Source organism: Gorilla gorilla, chromosome X (assembly GCF_029281585.2).
Source record: "Gorilla gorilla gorilla isolate KB3781 chromosome X, NHGRI_mGorGor1-v2.1_pri, whole genome shotgun sequence".
In the NCBI taxonomy this organism is placed as follows: Eukaryota; Metazoa; Chordata; class Mammalia; order Primates; family Hominidae; genus Gorilla; species Gorilla gorilla.
In genome coordinates this window covers 21,803,961-21,830,846 of record NC_073247.2, presented here as the reverse complement: position 1 = coordinate 21,830,846, position 26,886 = coordinate 21,803,961, and the positions used below count along the sequence as shown (strand labels likewise).

The 26,886-nt window shown below is 39.3% G+C and overlaps 1 protein-coding gene and 1 pseudogene across 3 annotated transcripts in view; both read left to right on the top strand.

The window, feature by feature from the left end:
- ARHGAP6 (Rho GTPase activating protein 6) overlaps window positions 1-26,886 on the top strand; it is a 529,030-nt gene that overhangs the window by 309,744 nt on the left and 192,400 nt on the right. The window lies entirely within an intron of this gene.
- LOC109024630 (aspartate aminotransferase, mitochondrial-like) lies at window positions 23,108-24,860 on the top strand (annotated as a pseudogene).

Below are 26,886 nucleotides of genomic sequence, written 5' to 3'. Positions count from 1 at the left end.
GTGATATATCAATACAAAAGAATATATTTAGCCACAAAAGGGATGATTCCTGTGACAACACATGCAAACCTCAAAAATGTTATGCTAAGTAAAGAATCCAGACCCAAAAGGCTACATATTGTATGATTGGATATATATGAAATGTCCAGAACAGACAAATCCACAGAGGCAGAAAGTAGATTCATGGTTGCTAGGTGTTGAGGGAGAGGGATGTGAGGAGTAACTGTTAATGGGTATGGATTTCTTTTTAAGGTGATGAGAATGCTCCAAAGTTGATTGTGGTAATGGTTGCATGACTCTGAATGTACTAAAACTCACTGGATTGTACACTTTAAAGTGGTAAATTTTATAGTATGTGAATTATATCTCAATTTCAAAGAAAGATATAATTAAGACTCAAGTTCGAGAAAAAGCAGACCTGACTAGTAGTTCTAGCTTTTCTATCCACACAACAGATATTTATTAAGTAAATCGCTATATCCCTAGTGTACTGCTGTTCATGACTTGTAGGATACCCAAGATAATTTCTGGGTTTTAAAAGACTTATTAGCATGGGGGTGATGTCATCTCTCACACAGGCAGAATCTTTGCAGCTGGCCAGAGAGACCCCATATCCAAAAAGTAATGCAGCTTTGGGGGAAGAAAGGAGAAAAAAGTACTACATCTGTTTGAATACAATGGATAGAATTAGGAGTCTGATTAACTGACCCAAACACATAAAATTTGGAGAACAATAAAGCCATGAGCCAAATCATAAGAGTATAGGATGTGAGTTTCCCTAACCCCATCCCTCATCTAACTTAAAAAGAGAAAACATTTTCCATCAACTGAGTGGGAAAAAAGCCAGGAATCTCCATGAATCAGGACCCCCTGGATTTCTTCCATCCTCATTGCTTTGGAAGTGATTAAGTCCAATGATGAGCCAGTGTCTATAAAGAATTATGCTTTGTGTATGAGCCTGTCATTTTGAAATTATATTATAAAAGGTAAATAAAGGAAAATGACTTCCCAATTCAGTGCAGTTTGGGGTCGGTCCATAAGCACAATAACATTGTAATTAAAATCTAAAATGAAATACTCAGAGACAATAGGATCAAAAGCCATGGCATTTCAAATTGACCTGAACTATCACTTACTGGCAGGTAATATGGCTGTGATGGCAAGAAAAGGTTACAATGGATTAAGGAGAGGTACAGGCTCGGGTAGTATTATGTGTGTAGCCAACATAGCAACAAGGAGGTAAAGAGGATATTTGAAAATGCACTCCCTCCATTAATTATGCTCTACGATAATATTCTAACCTTGCTTTAACACTGTAGCATCATTTTCCTCATTTCTGGGCCCAGGCAATATGGATATTTTGTGTTAAATATGAAATAAATTCTCAATTTTCTTTAGTATAATTTAATACATAAATGGATGTAATTCTTCTAGAAAGTTTTGTTAGATATTAAGGTACATATATCAAAACATAATGTATGCTATATATTTTATATTATATCAAAATATGTTAAATCACTATAGTGTTGAAGCACAGTCTAACAATATTCATTAATGTCCCATCAGACATTAAAAAGTATATTTTAAAAAAGACAAATTTTAAAAATTAACAGTGATCAAGAGATTTAAGAAAAAAACCCACATTGACATACTACTGTGATATTTTTCTCAAAAAAACAGCAAAAATGTTTATATCACCTTGATGTCAAAGTACTTCAACTTAGGTTGAGGTCATATATCCTAGTGAAAGTAGTCAAGCAAATAGTCACCTTGCCAAACAAGTTTCTTTTTGTTTTTGTTTTGTTTGTGTGTTTGTTATTTTGCTTTAAGTTCTGGGATACATGTGCAGAATGTGCAGGTTTGTTACATAGGTATACATGTGCCATGGTGGTTTGCTGCATCTACCAACCTGTCATCTAGGTTTTAAGCCCCACGTGCATTAGGTATTTGTCCTAATGCTCTCCCTCCCCTTGTCCCCCACCCCCAACAGGCCCCGGTGTGTGATGTTCCCCTCCCTGTGTCCATGTGTTCTCTTTGTTCTACTCCCACTTATGAGTGAGAACATGTGGTATGCCAAACTAGTTTCTACTGTTGACTAATCATTCCTCATTCTTTAACCTGAACTCCCTGGAGCAAAAGTAGAAAGTTAATAAAGCTACTGCCTAGTGCCTAAGGTGTCATGAGGACTGTGAAAAAGAATAAAACATCATTCCAGCATGGGGAGGGAATGGATTAGGCCATAGGGCACTGGGACAGCTATCTTTGACTCAGTTGTCATTAGAATAGGACTAGCATTGAATAAAATTCCAAAGTTTGGTTTGAGCCTTTATTAATTAATTAGTATGAATTCATTTATCATGGGAACTATGCTACCTGCTACACTCTTCAGCTACCCAAAGCCAGCCGTAAACTGCTCTTTCCCCATTTCCAGCCATCCCCTTCTCCTCTAACGAAGCCCTCCCTCTTCCTCATATCACTCAATGACACTTTACACAGGAGAACTGAATTACAGTTGTGGCACCCTAACGGTCATATGTTTGGCCACTCACCCAAAACAGGATTCCTTTTTACCACATTCAGAATGGATAATCAGATGGTTATCTGCATGAACCTTTAAGTATTAAGAATCCCCTTACCCTTAAGTCACTTATCCTTAGGTGAATGTTTTCTTTAGATATAGTCTCCTTGAAGGAGGCCCAGGCCTATTTCCTGAAATTCTCATTCTGTCATTTGAAATCTGCTCTCTTGAAAGATAGGCCAGATCTACTACTTCACCATTCAAATATTTTAGGTCAGCATTTCTATTACTGCACAGCCTTTGCAACTTCAGTCTCAACATCAGTTTATTTATTTATTTATTTATTTATTTTTTAATCTGAAATTGTTTTTTGGGGTTTTTTTTGTTTTTTTTATTATACTTTAAGTTTTAGGGTACATGTGCACATTGTGCAGGTTAGTTACATATGTATACATGTGCCATGCTGGTGCGCTGCACCCACTAACTCGTCATCTAGCATTAGGTATATCTCCCAATGCTATCCCTCCCCCCTCCCCCCACCCCACCACAGTCCCCAGAGTGTGATATTCCCCTTCCTGTGTCCATGTGATCTCATTGTTCAATTCCCACCTGTGAGTGAGAATATGCGGTGTTTGGTTTTTTGTTCTTGCAATAGTTTACTGAGAATGATGCTTTCCAATTTCATCCATGTCCCTACAAAGGACATGAACTCATCATTTTTATGGCTGCATAGTATTCCATGGTGTATATGTGCCACATTTTCTTAATCCAGTCTATCATTGTTGGGCATTTGGGTTGGTTCCAAGTCTTTGCTATAATGAATAATGCCACAATAAACATACATGTGCATGTGTCTTTATAGCAGCATGATTTAGAGTTCTTTGGGTATATACCCAGTAATGGGATGGCTGGGTCAAATGGCATTTCTAGTTCTAGATCCCTGAGGAATCGCCACACTGACTTCCACAATGGTTGAACTAGTTTACAGTCCCACCAACAGTGTAAAAGTGTTCCTATTTCTCCACATCCTCTCCAGCACCTGTTGTTTCCTGACTTTTTAATGATTGCCATTGTAACTGGTGTGAGATGGTATCTCATTGTGGTTTTGATTTGCATTTCTCTGATGGCCAGTGATGATGAGCATTTTTTCATGTGTTTTTTGGCTGCATAAATGTCTTCTTTTGAGAAGTGTCTGTTCATGTCCTTCGCCCACTTTTTGATGGGGCTGTTTGTTTTTTTCTTGTAAAGCTGTTTGAGTTCATTGGGCTTTCACCATCTTCCCCTCCCTAGCCTCACTACCCTCTTCAGAACTTGCTGGATGCCTCAATGTCTTTCAAAGGCGTATCCTCCAGACCAGAGTTTAGTGCTCCATGTGTGCTCTGGCTGGGGTGGAATCCATTGCTTGGTCACTTTTCTCTTTTCTTGAGTTGGATTCCAAAGTTTTTTTCATGCAGCTCAAGTTTCCATTGCCTGGTGTAATGCTTTTGTCAGACTTGGAGTTCATTTGAGCTTATTGGACAATTGTTGGCTCATTAGAAATCCTACCTCTTCCTTTTCACAGAATTAAACTCAGGTTGCCTCTCTCTAATTAATTGTTACAATTTAAATGCAAATTTCTAATTTCTTGAATTTTTAAAGTATCATCCTAACCTTTTAATCTAATTAAATTATTATATATAAATTACAATTGTATTTTAAAACCCCAATTCTCTCTTCTATTATATTATGCATTCTTCCTAGCTTAGTTGTCTAGTAAAAATTTGATAATCACTGCCCATGCTTTTATGTAAGTTTCTGATGAAGATGTTAAACAAGATGGGACCAGGTACCTGTGGTGGTAGATTTGCCTACTTTATTAATTAGTACCTGATATGCATAGTTCTTCACTCCATCTGTATGTACAGCTGTATTTGCTACATTTTACTGTCTGATCCACAAAGTTTCCGGAAAAATTTGTCCAGCATGCTGCTGAAATCAGTAATTTATCTGAATCTTTTGGAGTCAGATTCCATGGTAATGGAAGAAAAGTGGATATATGGTTTGTGGGGAAAATATGTGGAGACTGATGAACTCTCAGGGGATCCTTCTACATAGAGAACTATGTATTATTGTGTTTACCTTTCAGTTTATTCTATCATGGATGGTACTCCTGTCCTAACTAAAATTTTATAATCAGTAGTCCTCATTTCACAATAAATGATGACAATGATGGTGGTGATAATAGTGGTGATGGTGATCATGGTTATAATGATTATGATGATGCTGATGAACATATATATATAGAGAGAGAGAGAAAGAGAGAGAGAGAGAGAGAGAGAGAGAGCTCTTTCCATGTGCCAGGTACTACATAAGTGCTTTATACTTTTTATCTCATGTAATCATCGCAACAAACTTGTAGGCTAGGTGTTGCTCACTGACCCTAACTAGTTTAGACATTCACAACTGGTAGGTTCTCTTTGGCAGATAATGGAAACACTGAAGAAGTGACAAGTGGTAAAAGTTAACTGCTGTACTACCATGTCACTACCAGGTTGTATGAAAGAGCAAATTCTTCTACATAACCATTTAATAGCCAGCAGGCACCAAAAATCCAGCCTGTTTTGGTAGCTTGGAGATAATCAATTTACCTGTCTTTTTGGGCTTTCTAAGCATTTCTTTGCATGAAAAGTTTGCCTGATGCAGTCACAAATGATTGTTAGCTCATTAAAAATCCTAGGCAGTGACTTTTCTAGAATATGGCTTCACCCACTCTATGAGTACACCCTTTCCAGTGATGAGGTCAAGGAAAATGATCAGAAAGTACAGAGAGGAGGCAGAACAATTAGGGAAGAGAGAACTAAAATAGAAGTGACGGGTCAGACAAAAATTCATTTGGGCTACTTGCCACATTTCTAATTTCAAACTCCTTATCCTAAATCGGGTTTATTTAACTATCAAGAAATAGGTGTGGCCCTTGGGACAAGTTGGCTCAGATTGACATACTACCATGCATACACACACACACACACACACACACACACACACACACACACACACACACACACACTATAAGCAATACTGTTGCCTGAGACAGGTTGTTTCTGATTAAATAGGGACACCCTAGCAAATAGCTCAACACTAAAGACTTCTAAGCACTGGCCAAGTTCAGTAAATGTCCTGAAAGGAAGAAGTTTAGTTCTCAGGGTGACTTGAAATTAGAACTTTTTTTGCTGTTTTTATTTTTAAATGCTTTGCCTGGGAGAGAGCACTATGTGGAATTAATATCCCCTTCTGTCTCCACAGCACCACACTAGTCAGCCTAACTTAAAGAGGGAAATTCTTTGTTGCCTTTTTTCCAAATACCTGTTAAAGAACTTTTGCTGGGGCTTACCTCTGTGTGTTGATCAAACTGAAAATTTTCCAAGGATCTGAGGCTTCTCTGGAGGGTAGGTTGGCATTAAGATTTCTTCAGTAGTGCAAAGGATGATGTTTTTCACAACCAACACAGATGTGCATGCTTACAATTTACCTTCAGTCTGGAAACATGTTAGTGAGGCATGAATTTCTAATTGGCTACCCACAGATGGATATGGTACTAAGTATGCTTGAACTGAATCATATAATTTGAAGGCATTTCTAAAGGTCAGTTGACATATATTGTATAAAAAAGAAAGATTATATATATGTGCATATGCATATATATGTAGTATATATACCTATACATAGTATGTATACATCAATCCAGGTGAACATAGTGTATATGCATAATATATAGTCTACATATGTGTGTGTATGCATATATTATATGCCAACTAAAACATCATTCTCAGGCATTTAAGAAACCTGCTCTTACCTCATTTCAGATTCCCCATGGGTACTGGAATATTTTATCCTTGGGGATGATTAAGTAAGAGACATACAACACCAAAGCTGACTTATCATTAGTGACTCAGTACTGGAGAATTGAGAATTATTCAGATGTGCCGAAATATCTTTTCTGACCCCCTACATGGAGGACAAGTCACTACACTGAAGTTGGCCCTTGTCTGTCCCCTTGTCCTTTGGTTAAGAACTTTGATCAACTGACTTAAGGCCTCAGATTTGGGAGATCCTCTACTTTTTCATGCCCTAATTTGGTCCCCAGTGGTTTCTGTGCTGTCTTTAAGTAGATAAGGGAGGCCCTACTTCTTGCTGGTAAATAAACTAAAGATATACCAAAGGTACCTGCTTCAGCATGACCATTGCCTTATTTGGACCAGTTAACAGTGTGTACTTAAGGCTCCCAGGCAGTGAATATCTTTCATCTCCTAGCAGATTACAATCTGCTACTATAATAACTCCCCATCTCTGTTGCATTGTTAGCTGTCTTTGTGTGTGTGTTGTGTGGGTAAACTATTTGATCTTGTATTTCATCAACTTGTACCAAACTACCTCTTTGCTATTGATGAGAACAGTAACCTTTCTACATGTAAGTTCCACTTATTCAAGAGGACTATTAAGTGATCATGTCTCTCAGTTGATTAGAACATGGTGTTACTGAGGTATAATTTATTTTTGTAGTCGTTTTATTAATGACAACAGTAAAATATACACATTACTTGCCATGGAACAGATCACATGCTGAGTGTTGGACTTGCCTTATGTTTCTCTGTGTAAGAGTTGACTCTAATGATCACTCAAGTATTTCCAGAAGGGAAAGGTGAGAAGTGATTGGTCAATGCCTAAGGCTCTCACAACTTGTGGTCTACAACCCTGTTTGACAGTGAGCTGTTTGGGCCTCGGTAGGAATTTTCCCACAGAAAGGATGTTCTCACTGGCAGGCTCCCAGGACCGCCCACAAAGCCATTTAACCATAACAGAGCTGACAGCACTGTCAGGGCTGGAGTTGGCTTCCAAGTGGGAAGTCAGCCTAGTATTAATAGCACAGTTCCAGCTGCACTGTGGGTCCAGCAGACTTCTGATGGTCCGGCCTGGGAACCAAGGCACTCTTTGTAACATTCATGGGAAATGGAGTCCTCGTTGAGAATGGTGGGAAGACAGTACTGAGGCGGTACAAGGCCCATGGCTTCTCACTTCCCCTTTCTACTCTAATCACTTCCAACGCCACTATCCAGCAGGACGAGATGGAGGGGAATCCTAGAGGAATCCTTCTCTAGCCTTCAAGTCTGGGAAGAGCCTGCCCTGTTCCTGGCCTGGCTCACTTGGGTCGACTGTTCTCATGTACAGGATATTTGTAAGTTGGGTGTTTCTAGGTCACCTGTATTTAGTTATATGATATGAATGTTTATTTTAATATAGTAGCTCTTGATCCAGGCACAAATATATTAGAATGTAAGGTTCATTTTTATTTTTAAAAGATTTTTCTTCATTTTGACTAATTTCAGTTCTGATTATGATCTCCTGCTTCTTTACCAGTTTAAAGCCATCATTTTTATGTAAATAAAATGGGTGTGCATGATTGTAGTAAAACATTCCGTTTTGTGGTTACAGGAGGAAATGAGAGAAGTGGGTGGTGCACTGTGTGTGCATGCGTGTGTGTGTGTGTGTGTGTGTGTGTGTATAATTTGAATATGACCTAAAGGATGGGGGTGTTTGTTACACCAAGACATACTTCAAGGAATTAAAAATTGTGTTGTACTAAAGGGAGGTCTTTTTCACTAATAACTTAGAAGTATTGCAGACCATTTAGGTTTTTTTGTTGGTCAGAAGTATTATAATTAACAGATTTTTTTCCCCCTGGGAGCTCTTTGAATACATAATTTCCTTAAAAAGATTTTTAAAGACTGACCAGCAACCTGAAAATTATTTTCTGCTAATCCCAAGTAAATGTCTCTGTAATGTAAGTGCTGCTTTAAAGTTATCTTACGGGGTACATATGACCCAAAGGGAAAATAACTTGTTTATTAAGTTGATTTTCTCTCTTTTTTCATGATTCACAAATTGTCAAATTCATCCTGTTTGGGACAGTAGAAATGTGGAAACATATAAGTGAGTAACAATTTTAAAGTGTAAATCAACTAAAATGTATATGAAATCCTGCTGGATTCTTAGGCAGTCTCTTGATATTTCTAAGCTACACTTCTCTCTTCTAGGATTCTGTTTTGGGACATAGTCATAAACACAAAAGGAAGATTTCAGCACCAAATTATATTCATCTTTAAAATATTGGGGCCCTTCAGCCCCTTCCAAACACTGGAAAACTCTCTGGAGTTTGGTTTGCCAAGACATGGGAAACTTTTTTTCCGAATATTTTTAAGGGTTATGAATGTAGAATTATAACACAGATAATTTAATAAGCCTCTATAGCTAAGTCTAGGTTCTCTTTAAAAGATCTCGTTTTTTCACCCAGCCCCATAGTTACGTATTTGAGGGAGTGAAACTGAGCATACAGGATTTTTGGAGTGGCAGGTCCATTTGAAATCATTCTCGTCCAATGTTTTCATTTTGTAGAAAAGGGAACTAGAGCCCAGAGGCGTTCAATGACTTGAGCAGGCTACTGTTGGTGATGGCAATAGTAGGAGTGGCCATCATTTACTGAAGATCTTCTTTTTCTGGGTTTCCTTACATTTTATTTTACCCTCACAACCACCTTGTAAGGCAGGGGGCCATATTCCAGTTTTATAAGTGAGAAATCTGAAGTTTGGGAAGTCCTCTAGCTGCTCAAAGTCAACAGGTACTAAGAGGCAGAGCAAGAATCCACTGATTCTGGATGCCTGGTGGCTTCTGCCTCAGGGTGTTTTCCATTGTACCAGACATTTCCCAGGCCTAAGCAGAAATACAAGAAGCATTCCTTCTTTATACATGTTTACTTCTAATATATCAAGAGCATCTGTATCTAAGCAATTACCCTGGTTACTCAATCTTTTGGGTAGTAGTCTGGGGTATTGGGTCTCCTTACCTTAGTTTTTCTGGCAAAAAATAATCTTCCTCCTACTGGATTTCATAATATTCCAAAATTTGTCTTCAGTGGATGCCTCAACATATACTTTGAAATGTCTATTTTATTTAGATCTGAAGAAGAGTATTCTTTTTTTTGCTCTCATTCAGTGATTCATTCATTTATTTATTCATTAAGTATGTTTTGAATGCCTACTATGTGCAGATGCTATTCTAGGCTTTGGAGATACAGTTCTGGACAAAACAGACACAAACCCCTGCCCTGATGGTACTTTATTTCTAGAGGGCCAAAGGATGGCCAATACATACACGGTAAAAAATAAGGTAAGTGAGATGGTGATAAATACACTAGAAACAAAAAACAAAGAAATTTGTTTAATGAGTGGAAGGAGACACCAGGAAGATGGGGTAGGACTTAACTCAAAAATAACTGAGAGGGGAAATTGGGGAGTGCTTCTTATCACATTGTCAATTCAGCAAAAAATGCCAGTGTCTATTTTGTTCAGCAAATTCCTTTCCAAAAATATAAGTTTTCAATCCCCCACCAATAGTAAAATGCTTATCCTAACTCTGTCTCTATCCTTATGATATCTTCCCATCCACCCTTTATGGAACCCATTGTTATCACTATTATACCAAAAAAAAAACAGGAATAACAGGAGTTATCCACATATCTAAGGGTAATACAGTTTGAGAGTAAGAGAAGCTTAGTGCCTGGCCTATTTTTCCCAAACATCTAATTTATGGAGGAGAATCTTGAATCTCAGAAATATTGAAATGCAGGGAGGCTGGGGCAGGAGAGTTGCTTGAGCCCAGGAGTTCGAGACCAGCCTGAGCAACATAGTGAGACCCTGTCTCTTAAAAAAAAAACTTTTTTTAATTAGTAGGTGTGGCGCCCACCTGTAGTCCTAGCAATTTGGGAGGCTGAGGCGGGAGAATCGCTTAAGCCTAGGAGGTCGAGGCTTCAGTGAGCCAAGATCACATTGCTGCACTCCAGCCTGGGTAACAGAGGGAGTCCCTGTCTCAAAACAAAACAAAACAGAAAAATAAATGTTCAAATGACTAAGTGACGACCTCAGATCATATGGCAAGGTGCTTATTATTTTATTTCCAGTAAATGATGTGCTGAGTTCTCATGGTGAGCTAAGTGATTGAGCTGGATCCAGGGGCCTCAGCACTGACTTCCGAGGAGATGGTCTCTGGCCTGGAGGCACAGAGAAAGAACTGATACAGACAAAGACTTCTGATCCCAACCCAGTGCTCCTTCCCCTATCCCATGATGGGGACTCTTTTCTGTTTTCCAGGGTCTCACAAGGGTGAGAATGGGGTTCCCTTTTACATTTGTACTTCCCACTCTGTACTTCAAGTATGTCATAGGTTAAATGAGACTACTTGAGCTGACCTACGAACCAAAACCACTGTATCTTTATTTCTATGGGAAAATGCATGTGGACTTTGAAATATCCAGCTATCTTAACAGACTTTCAGAATTGAGGAGTGTCTGAGTTGGAAAATATAAGCAAAGATCATTTAGAGTTCAGTGAGGCAAACTCTAGCTGCCCAGCCTCTAAGATACTGACTATCTCCTAGAGAAAACACAATCATCTGTAGTCCTGAAGGAAGCATCAGATGAGATACAAATAAGTAGTAACAGTTTCTTCTAAATTGTATGGGGAAAGTTTTCTTCTCTTCACTATGAAGAAAAACTGATGATCATAAATAGTGACGATTTTTTCCACAAAGTGGCAATTTGTGAGTGTGTATACCAGCCATTCTGTAGTTTGTCATAGTTCTCTAGGGCTATGGGGATCTATCACAGGATTGCAGCTCATTTAATCTGGATTCACTACTTTGTGGGCTGGACTTATGTTTCTATTAATGGTAGTAGCCAGTATAGTGTCCCAAATGCATGTTGAATGGCATGGAGTGGAAGGACATGTTCTCTTAGCTATTCTGTATGCTAGCAAGTGTCATTTTCCTGTCTGCCTTCCATAATGGGAATGCCATGGACATTTCAGTTCCTGTTCTACATTCCTATCATCACCTGATTGATTGGAATGATATTGCTATATAATAAGGATTTCGAACATATATAAGCATTCTGAGGAAACATGAGGTTAGATTGCACTGCAGTGGATGCTCTACCACAGTTCAAGGGCAAGATTATTACAGTTGCCTTGACAACCATAGCTCTGCACTCTCTGTTTTATTACATACTCTTTTCCTATTTGGGAATCCTTTTGAGAAGAAACAAAAGAAAGAATGTCAGTAAGGTCTCATTTTCAATTTATGAGGCTTCTGGAAATAATAGAGTCTTATATAGCTACAAAAACGTCTCCATTTCTTAAAATTTCCCCAAACATTGGAAAGTCCAGGCATATGAAATGAACTAAAAATAAGCTTTTACTTATGTCAAAACACAAATATCATCTTTACTCCCTATAGAAGTAATTATTTTGTAAGGACTGAAAGAAAAGATTACTTTTCTATTTCTCTCTAGCATACAGCTGTGACTTCTATTTTTCTATAAAAGGGAAATATTTTTGCCTATAAATTTTCATTAGTATTTTTACCTGTATTACAGTTATTCAACTGCGAATAGGTATATAAATAAAATAGTCTTACTGTAGGAAATGGCTAGGTTGAGAGACTATCAAACAGTGATATTTTAACAATGTGTTACATTATTAATTATCAACACATCCTCTTTTAGGTTTCCTTTGTAGACCACACTAGTTTGTTTGTTTGTTTGTTTGTTTGTTTTTCAAGAGAAAAGGTGACAATATTTGGGTCTTTATAATTGTTTTTTCTGTATTAAAGCAAAAATGTAGTATAAATGTATACTACTGTGTGTCTATAAAAGTCATTGAGAAATATTTTTTTTTATTTTGTCCACTTGTTATTAAATCTTTCTTTTCTTTCTTTCCCTTTCTTTCTTTCTTTCTTTCTTTCTTTCTCTCTCTCTCTCTTTCTTTCTTTCTTTCTTTCTTTCTTTTCTTTCTTCTTGAGACAGGGTCTCACTGTGTCACCCAAGCTACAGTGCAGTGGCATGATCTCAGCTTACTGAAACCTCCACCTCCTGGGTTTAAGTGATCCTCCCACCTCAGCCTCCCCAGTAGCTGGCACTATAGGCACCCACCAGCATGCCTGGCTAATTTTTGTAGATACAGAGTTTCGCCATGTTGCCCAGGCTGGTCTCAAACTCCTGGGCTCCAGCCATCCTCCCCTCTCGGCCTCCCAAAGTGCTGGGATTACAGTGGCTCTATGGAACAAATTTATTTGTTAATACTCTGGGATGGGAGTTAGGGAACTTTTCTGTAATGGGACAGATGGTAAGTATTTCAGGCTTTTGAGGCTATACAGATTTTCTCACAACTACTCAACTCTGATGTTGTAGCTGAAAGAAGCCATAGATAATATGCAAACGAATGGACTGGGCTGTGTTAAATTAATACTGTATTCACAGAAACAGACAGTGGACTGGATTTGTCCCAGGGGCTGTAGTTTGCCAACTCCTACTCTGGGAGAAAAATTGTTTTGCTTACTTATCTGTCCACAGTCTACAGGGGAGTGTAGTGCTTCAGGCAAATTGCTTCTTTTATAATATATGCCTAAACTGAGCATGGTGGTGCATGCCTGTAATCCCAGCTACTTGAGAGGCTGAGGTGGGAGGATCACTTATGCCCCAGGAGTTTGTGTCCAGCCTGGGCAGCATAGAGAAACCCTCATCTCTTAAAAAAAAAAAAAATGTGCCTAAAAGTCCATCTTTTCACTCTGACTTTTGTGTAAAATGTCCCCATTGCTACCATATTGGTTCTATTAGGGAGAAAGGCAGGGGTTACACACTTTTGCAACTCATTAGGGAGAGTAGAAGCAGATATTGATAATAATTTCCTTGTTTTAAAAGCTGTTAGAGCACATGAAAAAAAAATTCAACTACTAAGATTTCCTTACACCCTAGCTGAACTGCTCAGTTAGAACTGCTCTTGAATATCAAAGGCTAATGTGCCCTCCCTGTGTAAGGTGGCAATATAAACTGAGGTAGACACTGTAGGATGCAGCCCCTTGGCCCCCAGCTGGCCTCCCCATCCCCATGGGGTCTACATAGTCACCTGGCACCAACAAAAACGTGCTTTTTTCTTTATTTTTCTTTGAAGTATTCACTGGTGCTTTGTTCAAACTGATTTTAGCATCCTCTTTGAGTTTGAATCAGATACTTCAAAGAAAAATACAGAAAAACGAAAACAAGTATCTATGTATTTGTTACTCAGATTTAGTAACTGTTAACATTTGTTATTATTTGCTTTGGATATTTTTATCTTTTTTAAAATAAAGAATACCTTTCATTGACACAATCGTAACCCAAGAATTTTCCCCATTCTTTCTAAAGAGGCTATTGTCAGAGGAATCTGAATTCTTTTCCACTTATTAAAATTGGTTATTGAGAGGCAAAAGAATAGAAAGAATATTGATTTTATAGTATATATTCAGAGCATCACTGGTGCATAGTATGAACGATTTGATCCAATTTGTATGGTTTTCTGCCCATCGAAGACTGAATAATATCATGAATCTACTCCCAAGAGAGACTTAGAGAATGCATCACATCTCTTTCCTATTGGGAATGGGGTATGAATCTAAAAGACAGTAAATATAAACCAGCCTAATTCATAATAGAGAGCTGGATGCATTTTTCAATTTCAATGGCAACTTTGAAAAGTACATTATTTTTCTCTGCTGCCTTTAACATACTAATTGCCTTGTGGTATAAATGCTTTCATAAATCCTCTCTCATCTGATCTTGTGTGATAGTTAGAACAGATAGTATTACAGCTCTCTCCCAGGTAAGGGTATGGATGCACTGGGATGTCTGTACAGTGTTTGGCAGTCTTGGCTGGACCTTTGTATCACCTACCGAGCTTTGAAAAGGTACTGATTCTGAGCCTATCCACAGAGGTTCAATCCAACCAGTCTGAGCAGCAGTATTCTTTTCTTTTTTTTTTTTTTTGTGATGGAGTTTCACTCTTGTTGCCCAGACTGGAGTGCAGTGGTACAATCTCGGCTCACTGCAACCTCCGCCTCCTGGGTTCAAGTGATTCTCCTGCCTCAGCCTCCTGAGTAGCTGGGATTACAGGCACCTGCCACCACCATGCCCAGCTAATTTTTGTATTTTTTTAGTAGAGATGGGGTTTCACCATGTTAGCCAGGCTGGTCTTGAACTCCTGACCTGAGGTGATCTACCCACCTCGGCCTCCCAAAGTGTTGTGATTACAGGCGTGAGCCACTGCGCCTGGCCGGGCATCAGTATTCTTAATTGATTCTACTGTACTGCTGAGGTTGAGAACCCCCAATGGACCAGTGGTTCTCAACTAGGGACTATTTGCCCCCACAAGGGGACATCTGACAATGGGACATTTTTTATTATCACAACTGAGAAGGGGCATCCCCTGGCATCTAGTGGGTAGAGACCAGGGATGCTGCCAAATATCCTATAGCACCCCTCCAACATAGAATTATCTGGCCCCAAAGGTCAATAATGCTTATATTGAGTAACCCTGATTTAAGCTGGACTAAAGTCCGTCTGACTCTAAGCCATATTGTTTCCCCAGTCTCAAGTTGCTAGATTATTCAAATTAGTCATCCTCTTATTATTGCTGCTAATAAAATATATTTTAATTAGGTTGTTCTTCAAAACAACGTTTACAATGACTTTTTGGCTTATCAGGAACCAAGTGATCTTGTGTCATAACCATACTGGGATAGGCAAAAATCCTTATATTAAACATTTTCAATTACTTTTATCAGAATACAAAACAAGCAAGCAAACACACAAAAAACAACACACCATCAAAAAGAAGAAAAGAGCTATTTCTCAACATAAATTGCTCTGTATGTATTATCCCAGATGAGCAATGTGTATTATATAAAGCAGTGGATTTCAAACTTGAGAGTGCATTGAAGTCACTTAGAGGGCTTGTTAAAATACTGATTGCCGGTCTCATCTCCAGAGTGCCTAGTCAGTAGGTCCGGGGTGGGGTTCAAACAGTTGCATTTTGAATAAGTTTCCAGCTATGATTGACATTTCTCTCCTAGGGACTATACTTTGACAATCATTAATGTAAAGAATTTCTCTATATTAGCATTTCAAATGAATATTAACCCTGGGGACCATCTATTAAGGCCTCAAGTTAATATTCCTAAAAGTTAAAAATCATTTTATCATAGTATACAAATAACTTAAAATATGATTCATCAAGAAATATAGAGGGCTTCCTAATTCTACAGTTACAATCAGGACAGCCCTATAGAATCAAACCTTTTGCTCCCACTTCTAAGAGCAGCAAGAGCTAGCAACAGCAAGCTTTGCTTAAGAACAAGCCTAGTAGTTTTATGAATGCACAGCTCTCTACCTGATCGGAAATGAAGGGATGCCAGTTCACTGAGATATTTTTAAACGCATCTGGTCAATGAGAAAGTTGATATTTTCTGTTTCCTGATGTGTATCCTTCAAATTATACATAAGTGCTTAAGTGAAAATGACTTGATCCAAATTCCCTTAGCTTTGGATACATTAACATATGCTCATGGAAGGGTGGATGGGATATCTAAAATTTTATTGAAGTGTATTGCCTCTCTATAAAATAACAAAACCTTAATTCCTTAAGTAATTAAAATATTTGGCAGAAGTGGCTAAATAATGTTAGATTCAAGTATAGAATCTGAAGCCCATTTCAGGTATTTCAAGAACAAGTCAATTATTCATCCAGTCTATCAGCCAAAGACACTTGACAGAGAGCAGTGACATGGTGTTTTGTAAAAGGCATTTCCATAGTACTAGTGCTCTCATTTTGTTGTCATCCAGTAGAAAGAAGTGTACACATTTGTGAAGAAATGCATGAGGATAATAAAACTATTTAAAAATCCACATTTTCTCAATTTAGATGGACGTTTCTAACTTTCTAAAGTTAGATGTTACCATATATTTTGTAGGCATAAAAATCTAAACCTCAAAGTGGCAGAATTCAAGAGTACCCATCCCTTATTTTCTACAGGAGTTCATCTGAATCCCTTGATAGTAAAGATTTTCTTTCTTTCTAGAACCTGACATAATTCCTAGTACATACCAAGTGATAATGACACTTTCATTGAATTTGCTTAAATAGCTATATGAGAGGTCCATGTATTTCTATATTTCATGAATTTCAAATTATATATTTCAGTCCCATTTAAAGTTAGGATCTTTATAAAGAAAATCCTGAAGAGGATCCAGACTATAGCATCCAATGTGCAAATTTTTAATTGTGAGCTAGAGATTGAGAATAAAGGAAAGTTACTGGAAAATTTTCCAAGAACTAAGCCTTTCTGTTGTGCTGGTATTGATGATATATGTGTCAGTCAGCAATAAGACTACCAAAGGTGAACTAAATAATCCCGTACCATAAAATGTCTTATAAAACTTAAGCTGCTAAGAAAATCTAAGGATTAAAAAATGTACCTATTCGCATACTTCTGCTGTTGTGTGTTTAAGAGCAAACTGAGAGGTTGCTATGGCATTACTTATGCGTGCATGGCAACAGAGCGAACTTAGTGATTCAGCTTGATAAAAGAGGAAATTAGCTCACCATTTCCCTTTCCCCAAATCAGAGTCAGATATCCAAATATTTCATTTTGAAATGGTATATCCATCAACACGTTCTAATGGATGAAAGTCAGTGGGGGTGGGGGTGGGGGAAAGGTCATAAGATGAAATTCGTATGTCATGTGCTTACTTTAGGGAATGCAACTTGTGTCTAAACAGTCTATTCATATCTCTGCATCCTTCTTTCCTCCTGATAGGATGGGGTTTCTCAGTGGCATCTGTTGGGTGAATATACAATGATGAGTAACACTTTGGCAAAAGACAGCAATTTATCAGCCCGTATAACTTTGTTCTAATGGAAGTGGATCATCCTAGAATTTGAGAAAGAAACATTGTTCAGCTGTGAAACTCCAATTCCCTGTGTGTAATAGCCCTCCAGGGAAGGAGTAGATTTTGTCAGCATAATATGTGAAGTTTAGTCATTATCAACTGCACAAAGCAGAGGTCAGGCGTGGGCGTACATGTGGGAGGCACTATTGTGAAATCAACCCACAGCCACTGCCCTGCTGGGGTGATCCAATACAAACAGAGCCAAATGTCATGAATAAATGCTGACATTTTATCACATGATTAGTTTAAATATTATTTTACTACTGTGTTTTTTCTTGTATTATTTATCTTTCACATCTTTGTTTCCGGTTTCCTTTCTTTAAACTGATAAATGAAAAATAGGGAAGTATGTTTTGAGTCAGTACTTTGACCATGAACACAGGAAGTTAACTGAACCCTCCACCAACAGAAAAAAAAAAAAAAACTAAACCTGTGAATCTTGGAATCTTAGATTTGTTCTGGGTTGACATGGGTTTTGGAATCATAATTTTATTAATTTATTTTTTAATTTACATAGAGTAAAATTGACCTTCTGGAGGGTATGGTTCTATCAGTTTTGACAAATACATAAAGTTGTGTAGCCAACATCACAATTGTGATACAGAAGAATTCTATATATACCACCCCCCACCCCCACCCCCACCACCAAATCTCTTCATTCTGCCTTTTCATAGTCAACCCCTCTTTTCACCCTCAGGCTCTGGCAACCATTGATCTGTTGGAACTGTATTAATCTCACCGTTTTTCTCCACTCTATCCATTCATGCAACAACCGTTTATTGATAATCTATGCTGAGCTCCATTTTAGGTGCTAGGGATGAAATGGTGAACAAGACTGACATAGAAGTTTCTATCTAGAAACAAGATAATGAACAGTAGTAAATCAGTAATTCCAAATTGTGGCAAATGCTGTGTAAAGAACAGAAATATTTCTGTGACAACAGATATCTGAAGGCGAAATCTTTTTTTTTTTTTTTTTTTTTGAGATGGAGTCTCACTCTGTCGCCTAGGCTGGAGTGCAGTGGCGCGATCTCGGCTCACTGCAAGCTCCGCCTCCCGGGTTCATGCCATTCTCCCGCCTCAGCCTCCCGAGTAGCTGGGACTACAGGCACCCACCGCCATGCCCAGCTAATTTTTTGTATTTTTAGTAGAGATGGGGTTTCACCGTGTTAGCCAGGATGGTCTCCATCTCCTGACCTCATGATCCACCCGCCTCGGCCTTCCAAACTGCTGGGATTACGGGTGCGAGCCACTGCACCCGGCCGAAATCTATTTTAGACACCGTTAAGAAGGTTACTCTGAGAAGGCAGCATGTAATCTGAGGCCTGGAGGAGGAGAAGAAGCCAGCTGTGTGAGATGTGGGTGGGGACACATGGGGTAATCATTCCAGGCGGAGGGAACAGTATGTACAAAAGAGAGTTGGGAGTCTAGTGAGTGAAGGGAGCAATGGCATGAGGTGCTGTAGATAGATAGGCAGAGCCTCACTAAGGTATATGTACTTCATTGCATTGCAGTGAGAAGCCATTGAATTAGGATGGGGCTCTAATGGGGATGGTTTGATTGATGTTTTGAGCTCTGTGTAGAAAATCTGTGGTAGACCAGCAAGAATGGATACAGGGGACCAGTTGATTTGCAGCCACCATCCAGTTGACTGTTAATGGAAGATTGGGCTTGGCAGTAGCTGTGGAGATGGAGAAGGGATGGATTTGAAATATATTTTAGAAGTATAAGCAACAGGACTGAGTGTTTAATTAGATATGGGTAAGGGGCTGGTGAAGGAAAAGGGGGAATCAGATGTGACTCTCAAGAGCTTGCTTGAGCAACTGGGTGGGTGATGCTATTTACTAACATGAGTAAAATATTGAGAGAGAAACAAGTTTGTATTGGAAAATTTAAAAGCTGGGGTTTTGGACAGGCTGAAATAGAGAAACCCATTAGACATCCATTTCGAGATGTGATGCCCCTAGATGGGGATATGCATGTAGAATTCAGAGGAGAGCTCAGAGCTGAGGAGAGAGAAATTTGTGTCATCATTTAACTTTTAATTATTCATTATATCATAAATAAACAATTTAAATATATTGTTATTATATTTTGATATATTAACATTAATATAAAATCTGTATTATTAACCATTTATTCACTGATACTTATTGAGGGCCCACCATGAGGGAGACTTAGTGAGGAAATGGAGGTATAATGGTGAGTGCAAGCCTGTATGATCTGAGACAGGCTGGCAGTAGTCACACAGATATGTGTAAAATTTAAGGGACCTCAGTACCACAAAGGAGAGGGTTCTATGAAAGGACACGAGAGGGAGATTCGACTAAATCTGGGTGGAGGTGAGGGTCAGGAAAGGCTTCCCTGCACATTAAAGAATGAGGAAGTGGGAGAGGATATCAGATTAAGGAAAGAACATGGATAAAAGTCGGTGTGGTAGAAGACCAGAGATTTTGGTTCTCAGATGCACTGTGATTCCAATTTAGATGTCCATAAGGGCATCCCAGGAGCATCTCAAGCACTTCAGGCAATTCACATTCCTTCAGCAAATATTTGTTGAGCACCTGGAGTGTGCCTGAGATTCTTTCAGGTGTTGGGAATTCAGCAATTTATGTGCAAAAGTTCTTTCCCTCATGAAGCTTGTTTCTTTCTGGTGGGGCTGATTCAGGAGGTTCATAAATTCCAGGCACATCTTCAGAAGGATTGACTAAGAGATGTTGGCCTGCAACAGAGCCATGAGGAGTGCCAGCATTTAGAGCTCTAAAGGAGCAGAAGCAGCAGCAAAGAACCTAGAGCAAGTGGCTAGTGAAGGAAAAAGAGAGAAAAGGGGTGCATATAGCAAAAGCTGGGGGAGGAAACTGATTCCAGATGGCAAAGGTAATGAATGGCCAGCTAGATTTAGTGGTGCTGAGGGATCAGGTAGAATAAAAACAGAATAGTCCCCCTTCAGCTTTATAACATGGCAGCATTGGGAATTTTTACCAAACCAGTTTTATCTGAATAGTGGAAGTAGAAAACAGATTGAGTTGCTTTAAGGAGTGTCTGGGAAGTGAAAACTGACAAAGTGAGAAGATATTGGCAATTGAGAAGTGAAAAATTGCTGATGACTTTGGAGAAGTTTGCCTTCAGTTCGGGACTTCATTATTTTCCTGCAGGAGAAAGAGTCTTCTGTTAGTGGGGAGATTAATTAACTTATTTTTGCCCAACTTGTCTATCTAAAAGGAAGAAAGTAGTAATACATTAAAAGATTGAGACTGCTGAGGATGAAATGGGGTAGTATATGCATGCAGTGGATGCTCACTAAAAATAAGAGCTTGCATTTATAGTATTTTAAGTTTGCCAGTCTCACTCTACCTGACATAAAATTTTCAGTAATTATCTTATTAAATGCCAAGTAAGATTCAAATTATTATTAACTGATACTCAAGGGAGGAAATAGGGTAAGTTAAGCAAATCGCCCTAATAACGCTGCTCATAAGCCATGGCCCTCGGAGAATTTGAATCCATATTTGCTGTGGTTTGGACATGGTTTGTTTGTCCCCATCAAATCTCATGTTGACATTTGACGGTTAGCATGGTGATATCGGGGGTAGGGCCTAGTGGGAGATGTCTGGGTTACAGGGATGGATCCCTCATAAATGGCTTGGTGCTGTTCTCATGGCAGTGAGGGCATTCTCACTCTTGACACTAGATTGGTTCTCAGGGGAATTGATTAGTTCCTGCAAGAGTGGGTTGCTAGAAAGCCAGGACACCCCTGGGTTTGGTCCCTCTTTGCACATGTCTGCTTCCTCTTTGACCTTCTCAGACATATTTTAATGGAACACAAAAGCTCTGCTGAAATCCAAGCAGATGCCAGTGCCATCTATCTTGTAAAGCCAGCAGAACTTTGAACCAAAATAAACCTCTGTTGTTTATTAACTACCCAGCCTTAGCTATTCCTTTATAGCAACACAAAATGAACTAAGACAACATCTGTTGACTTGGTTCTATGCTGTGTTTGCTCCACTTGGTGTTGTAATTTTATTCCCCTATAAGAATTGTATCTGTTTAAGTGGAGACTGAGTATTCATCTACTTTGTATCCCCATACTTACCATTGCATTTAGCCCAGTGCCTGGCACAAAGTTTGCAGTTGTGAGTGGCACCGATATGAAATTTCTCAGCCCTTGGCCCAGGCTTCTTGGGCTGCTCTTGTTTTTGAAGCTCCAGTTTATACTCAGGAGAAATGCTTTGGACTTCAGACCTCCAAACTAATTCATGTTACACATATCATCAGTGGAGAAAGTGGGACAGAGTAAAGGGTGGAGATAGCTCTTGAACACGACAGTAGAAATGGTATGATGTTAGCAGAAAATTAATATGTGCACATCTTGTACTGAGAAATACTCTAACATTATAAGGAAACAAATAAAACTGATCATTGCTAGGTGACATATTATATATATAGTATATAATGTAAAAATACATATATAGTGTATGTTGTATATAATGTAATTGAATATTATATTGTATATTATATACAATGTACATCTATATATCTATAGATATCTACCCTTGTGTATTTTTTTCCTACAAAATGAAATACTTTTACCATCAGAGAGTACCAAGTAGGAATATTCCCAGCAGGGTCTGAGATTGGGATGCAATCTCGGAACCCATTAAAGAGCCTGGGGACAGGTGGGCTGTAGGAGTCCTGTGGAGAGCTTAAAAGGTGTCTCTTACCTCTTGAAAGAAATGACTGTGAGGGGTGAAGTAAACTGACCCGGTGTACATCTCCCTGGGATATTACTTACTAACTTTTAGGTCTTACCTAGGACACGTATATAGGAAATGTTCCAGAATCATGCTTGGCTGCATTATTTCCCTGTAGTAGCAAAAGTGGCCTGCAGAAGCTGTGCATTCTGGGTCCTTGCTAGAACCCAGATGAATGTTGCTTGGGAATTGGAGAGGAAAAAAGGAAACAGAGCACTCCCAAATTCTTTCCCAAATCTCTTGGATCGAAACATCTTAAATTGCCATTTTTATATGTCCAAGATGGTCAAATAGTAACCATTTCACGCAGCTCAACCAAAAAGTATGATCCAGCTACTACAGAGATGTGGACATTGGAAGGCCTTCTTGTTGGTTTCAAGTTTGGCCAATTGGTAGACGTCTGGGGCTGTATATTAAGGCGTCTTGATTTTGTGAGCCAGAGCAAAGGCATTCTTGTTCCTGTCTCTATTTGAATAGTATCTTTGGTGAGAGAGTGCCAGCGTCATCTATTTATTACCCTTCATGCTCAGTGACTATGTGAAAAGAAAGGAAAAGACCTTTAAAGCTGGGGTGATTGTCTAGACAGTCCTAAAATAGCTGTTCCAGGTGCAAAGGAAGCCATAAAATGCAGACAAAGCATGAGACTCCTTTGGCAAAAATACAGTGTGTTTGAACTCTCATAGGCTCCCTGTAAATTATGAAGTAGAAAATGCCCAGGAGACTAGATTCCAATAATTATGATCATTAGTTATTTTAAATTGCCACCACTTGCTTCACACAGAGGCATTCTCTGTGTGCTAAATTATATTTAAAATATTTTAAAAATAATTATTTGAATAATTCAGAGCTGAAATAGTCCAGGCTGAACTATTTAGCAGGCTGAAACACCTGTGCAAGCTTTAATTCAAAATATACAGAGAAGTGACTTCATTTTTCACTTCACTGTGGAGGTCTTCTAATACAAAACAAGAACAAGACCTTCAGCAGGAGTCCATGCCCCCTGGTTCTGCACCTTCTTGCCTTCTACTTTGTCCTGTACCTACCTACTGCACTCTCAAGGTCCACCATGACCCGGTCCTGCTCCACTCCAGCCGTGTCCTCTAGGGGATCGCTGCCACCTTTTACCTAGGCCTCCCCACCATGGCCTCTGCCAGAGCCAGCTCCTTGTGGGCCCATGTGGAAATGAGACCTCCAAATCCCATCCTGGGAACCACCAAAGCCTTTAAGAGGGAAATCAATAGCAAAAAGATGAATCTGGGAGTTGGTGCCTACCGGGACAATAAGAGACCCAGTTAGATTACCATAAAAAATGTAGACAACAGCAAAGACTTGGAACCAACCCAGATGTCCATCAATAATAGACTGGATAAAGAAAATGTGGCACATATACACCATGGGATACTATGCAGCCATAAAAAAGGGTGAGTTCATGTCCTTTGCAGGGACATGGATGAAGCTGGAAACCATCATTCTCAGCAAACTATCACAAGAACAGAAAACCAAACAGTGCATGTTCTCACTCATAAGTGGGAGTTTAACAATGAGAACACATGGACATAGGGAGGGGAATATCACACACCGGGGCCTGTCACGGGGTCGGGGGCTAGGGGAGAGAAAACATTAGGAGAAATACCTAATGTAGGTGATGAGTTGATGGGTACAGAAAACCACTATGGCATGTGTATATCTATGTAACAAAACTGCACATTTTGCACATGTACCCCAGAACTTAAAATATAATAAAAAAATGTAGACAAGGAATACCTGCCCATTTGGGGACAAGCTGAATTTTCCAAGGCATCTGCAGAACTAGCCTTGGGTGAGAAGAGCAAAGTGTTGAAAAGTGGCCAGTCTGTCACTGTGTGGATCATTTCTGGAACTGGGGTTTAAGGGTTGGAGCCAGTTTTGTGCAAAGATTTTTAAAGTTTTTGAAGACAGAGATGTCTCTGCCCAAACCACCCTGGGGAAATCACACACCTATCTTCAGGGTAGCTGGCATGCAACTACAAGATTATCAATACTATAACCCCAAGACTTGCAGTTTTGACTTCACGGGTGCTATGGAGGACATTTCAAAAATACCAGAGCAAAGTGCTCTTCTCCTGCATGCCTGGGACCCTCATGCAAAGCAGTGAAAGGAAATAATAATAGTGGCAAAGAAAAAGAAACTGCGTTCTTTGATATGGCCTACCAAGGCTTCACCAGTGGTGATGGTAACAAGGATGCCTGGGCTGTGTGCAACTTCATTGAACAGAGCATTAATGTTTGTCTCTGTCAATCATGTGCCAAGAACATGGGCTTTATATGGTCAGTGTATGGGAGCCTTCACTGTGATCTGCAAAGACAGTGAATGAAACCAAAAGAGTGGAGTCAGTTGAAGATCCTGGTCCATCCCATGTATTCCAACCCTTCTCTCAGTGGGGCCTGTATTGCCTCTACCATTCTGAACAGCCTGGGTTTGTGAAAACAATGGTTGCAAGAAGTGAAAATCATGGCCAACTGCATTACTAGCATGCAGACTCAGCTGATCTCCAACTGCAGTAAGGAGAGTTCCTCACACATCTGACAACACATGACTGACTAAATTGGCATGCTTTGTTTCACAAGGCTAAAGCCTGAACAGGTGGAGAAGCTAACCAAGGGGTTTTCCATCTATATGACAAAGGACGACTGCATCCCTGTGGCAGGGATCACCTCCAGCAACACGGGTAATCTTGCCTATGCCATTCACCAGGTCACCAAGTAATGTCCCTGGTGTGAGGGAACAGATACAACTTTTCTGTCTTCAGCTGCTGCTACCGTGAGCTTCACATGGAAGATAAGGGAGGGTAGATGGTGGTGAGTAGATCTTTTGTTTTTAAACCACAGTGCGTAACACTGAGTGATTGAATGCATTTCTCAGAAAAGAACATGTAGTGACATTGGGCAGAGGCATCTGTGGCTGGTATCTGGAACTTTGTGACTCTAAACCAAACTCTCCCCCATCTTTTTATCTCCAACTTTTCCGAAACGGTTTACATGTGTGAGAAACTCATAGCACCAAAAAACCTGTCAGTTATGCCACTGCAATATTTCAGAAGCTTTAACTGAAGCATCTTATGGTGTCACGGGTTCTTCATGAGAAATAGCACACATTAGAGGCTTTGAGAGAAGACCTAGTTCTGTCATTAACAGTCAGCCTCAAGTTTGTCCTCCCATGATGGAGCAACCTTATCAACAGACCATATCGCAGAAGTTGTGTTTTATGAAAACCAATGAGTTTGCTGCCACTGCAGCAAGGAAAATAAAAGGTGCTTTTTCCTGTCTCATTTAAGAAAAAGAAAAGTCTATCTCTTCTCCTTTTTCATGCTATTCTTTTCCTTATGCACAAAGATTTTTAACTATCCTAGATTTTCATCCCATTCTACTGCTGGATTGACCATCTACCCTGTATTAGTCCATTTTCGTGCTGCTAATAAAGGCATACTGGAGACTGGGTAATTTATAAAGGAAAGAGGTTTAATTGACTCATGGTTCAGCATGGTTGGGGAGGCCTCAGGAAACTTACAATCATGGTGGAAGGGGAAGTAAACAAGTCCTTCTTCACATGGCAGCAGCAAGAAGACTTGCTGAGCAAAAGGGGCAAAAGCCCCTTATAAAACCATCAGATCTCGTGAGAACTCACTATCACGAGAACAACATGAGGGTAACCATCCCAGTGACTCAGTTACCTCCCACCGGGTCCCTCCCATGACATGTGGGGATTATGGGAACTACAATTCAAGCTGAGATTTGGGTGGGAACACAGCCAAAGTATATCAAGCCCCATCCTACTTGGATTTATTTAAGAATAAAGAACATAATTTTTTAATGACGCCATAGCCTTGCTTTTCTCAGTGGAGAAGGTAACTGCAATTTATCTGAGCATCTTCTTCAATGATTGTGTAATTGTCTCCTGCTGGATGTTGCCTCTGCCCAGTTGGACATCCTCCTTTCATTGAATATGGAAAGCAGATTAGTGGTTGCTAGATTTAAGAAGATGATGAGTTGAGAGGGAGGTGCAAATAGCTGTAAAGGGGTAGCAAGAGGAATCCTTGTGGCAATGAAACTGTTCTGTGCCCTGACTGTTGTGGTTGTCACACAAAGGTACATATGTGATAAAATTGCATATAACTAAATACACACACATACACACATTCACACACAAATGATAACATGTAAAACTTGTGAATTCTAAATAAGATAGTTGAATCAATGTCAGTTTCCTGGCTGTGACATTATACTATAGTCATGAAAGATGTTACAACTGGGGGAAGCTGGGAGAAGAGTATAGGAGATGGCTCTATATTATTTCTTACAAATGAATGTGAATCTACAATTATCTCAAAATAAAAAAGTTTAGTCTAAAATGCATTCATCAACATGAACTTGAGTCAAACCATCTTGGAAGAGAGGCACTTTGATGTATTCACTTCACAAAGCATAGCATGAAGATCTCTGGTATTACCAGCAAGCCAAAACACATGACTTTCTGCTGTCTGTACCCTGTGGCCCTGCACTGTGGATAAGGGAATGTATGTGTCCTCTAGAACATTTTTGTTTTGATTGCTTTGTGTTTGTTTGCATCAAGAAAAAAGTTGCAAATTAATGAGAATATATGTGTATATCTCTAAGATTCATCAGCACCCAAAATACCAGAGCAAGCCAGACATCATAGGGAAGCCCTGAGCAGAATCTACAAAAAAGGATCGAATAATTTGATTATTCAGAGAAAGCATATTTCTAGGGGATGG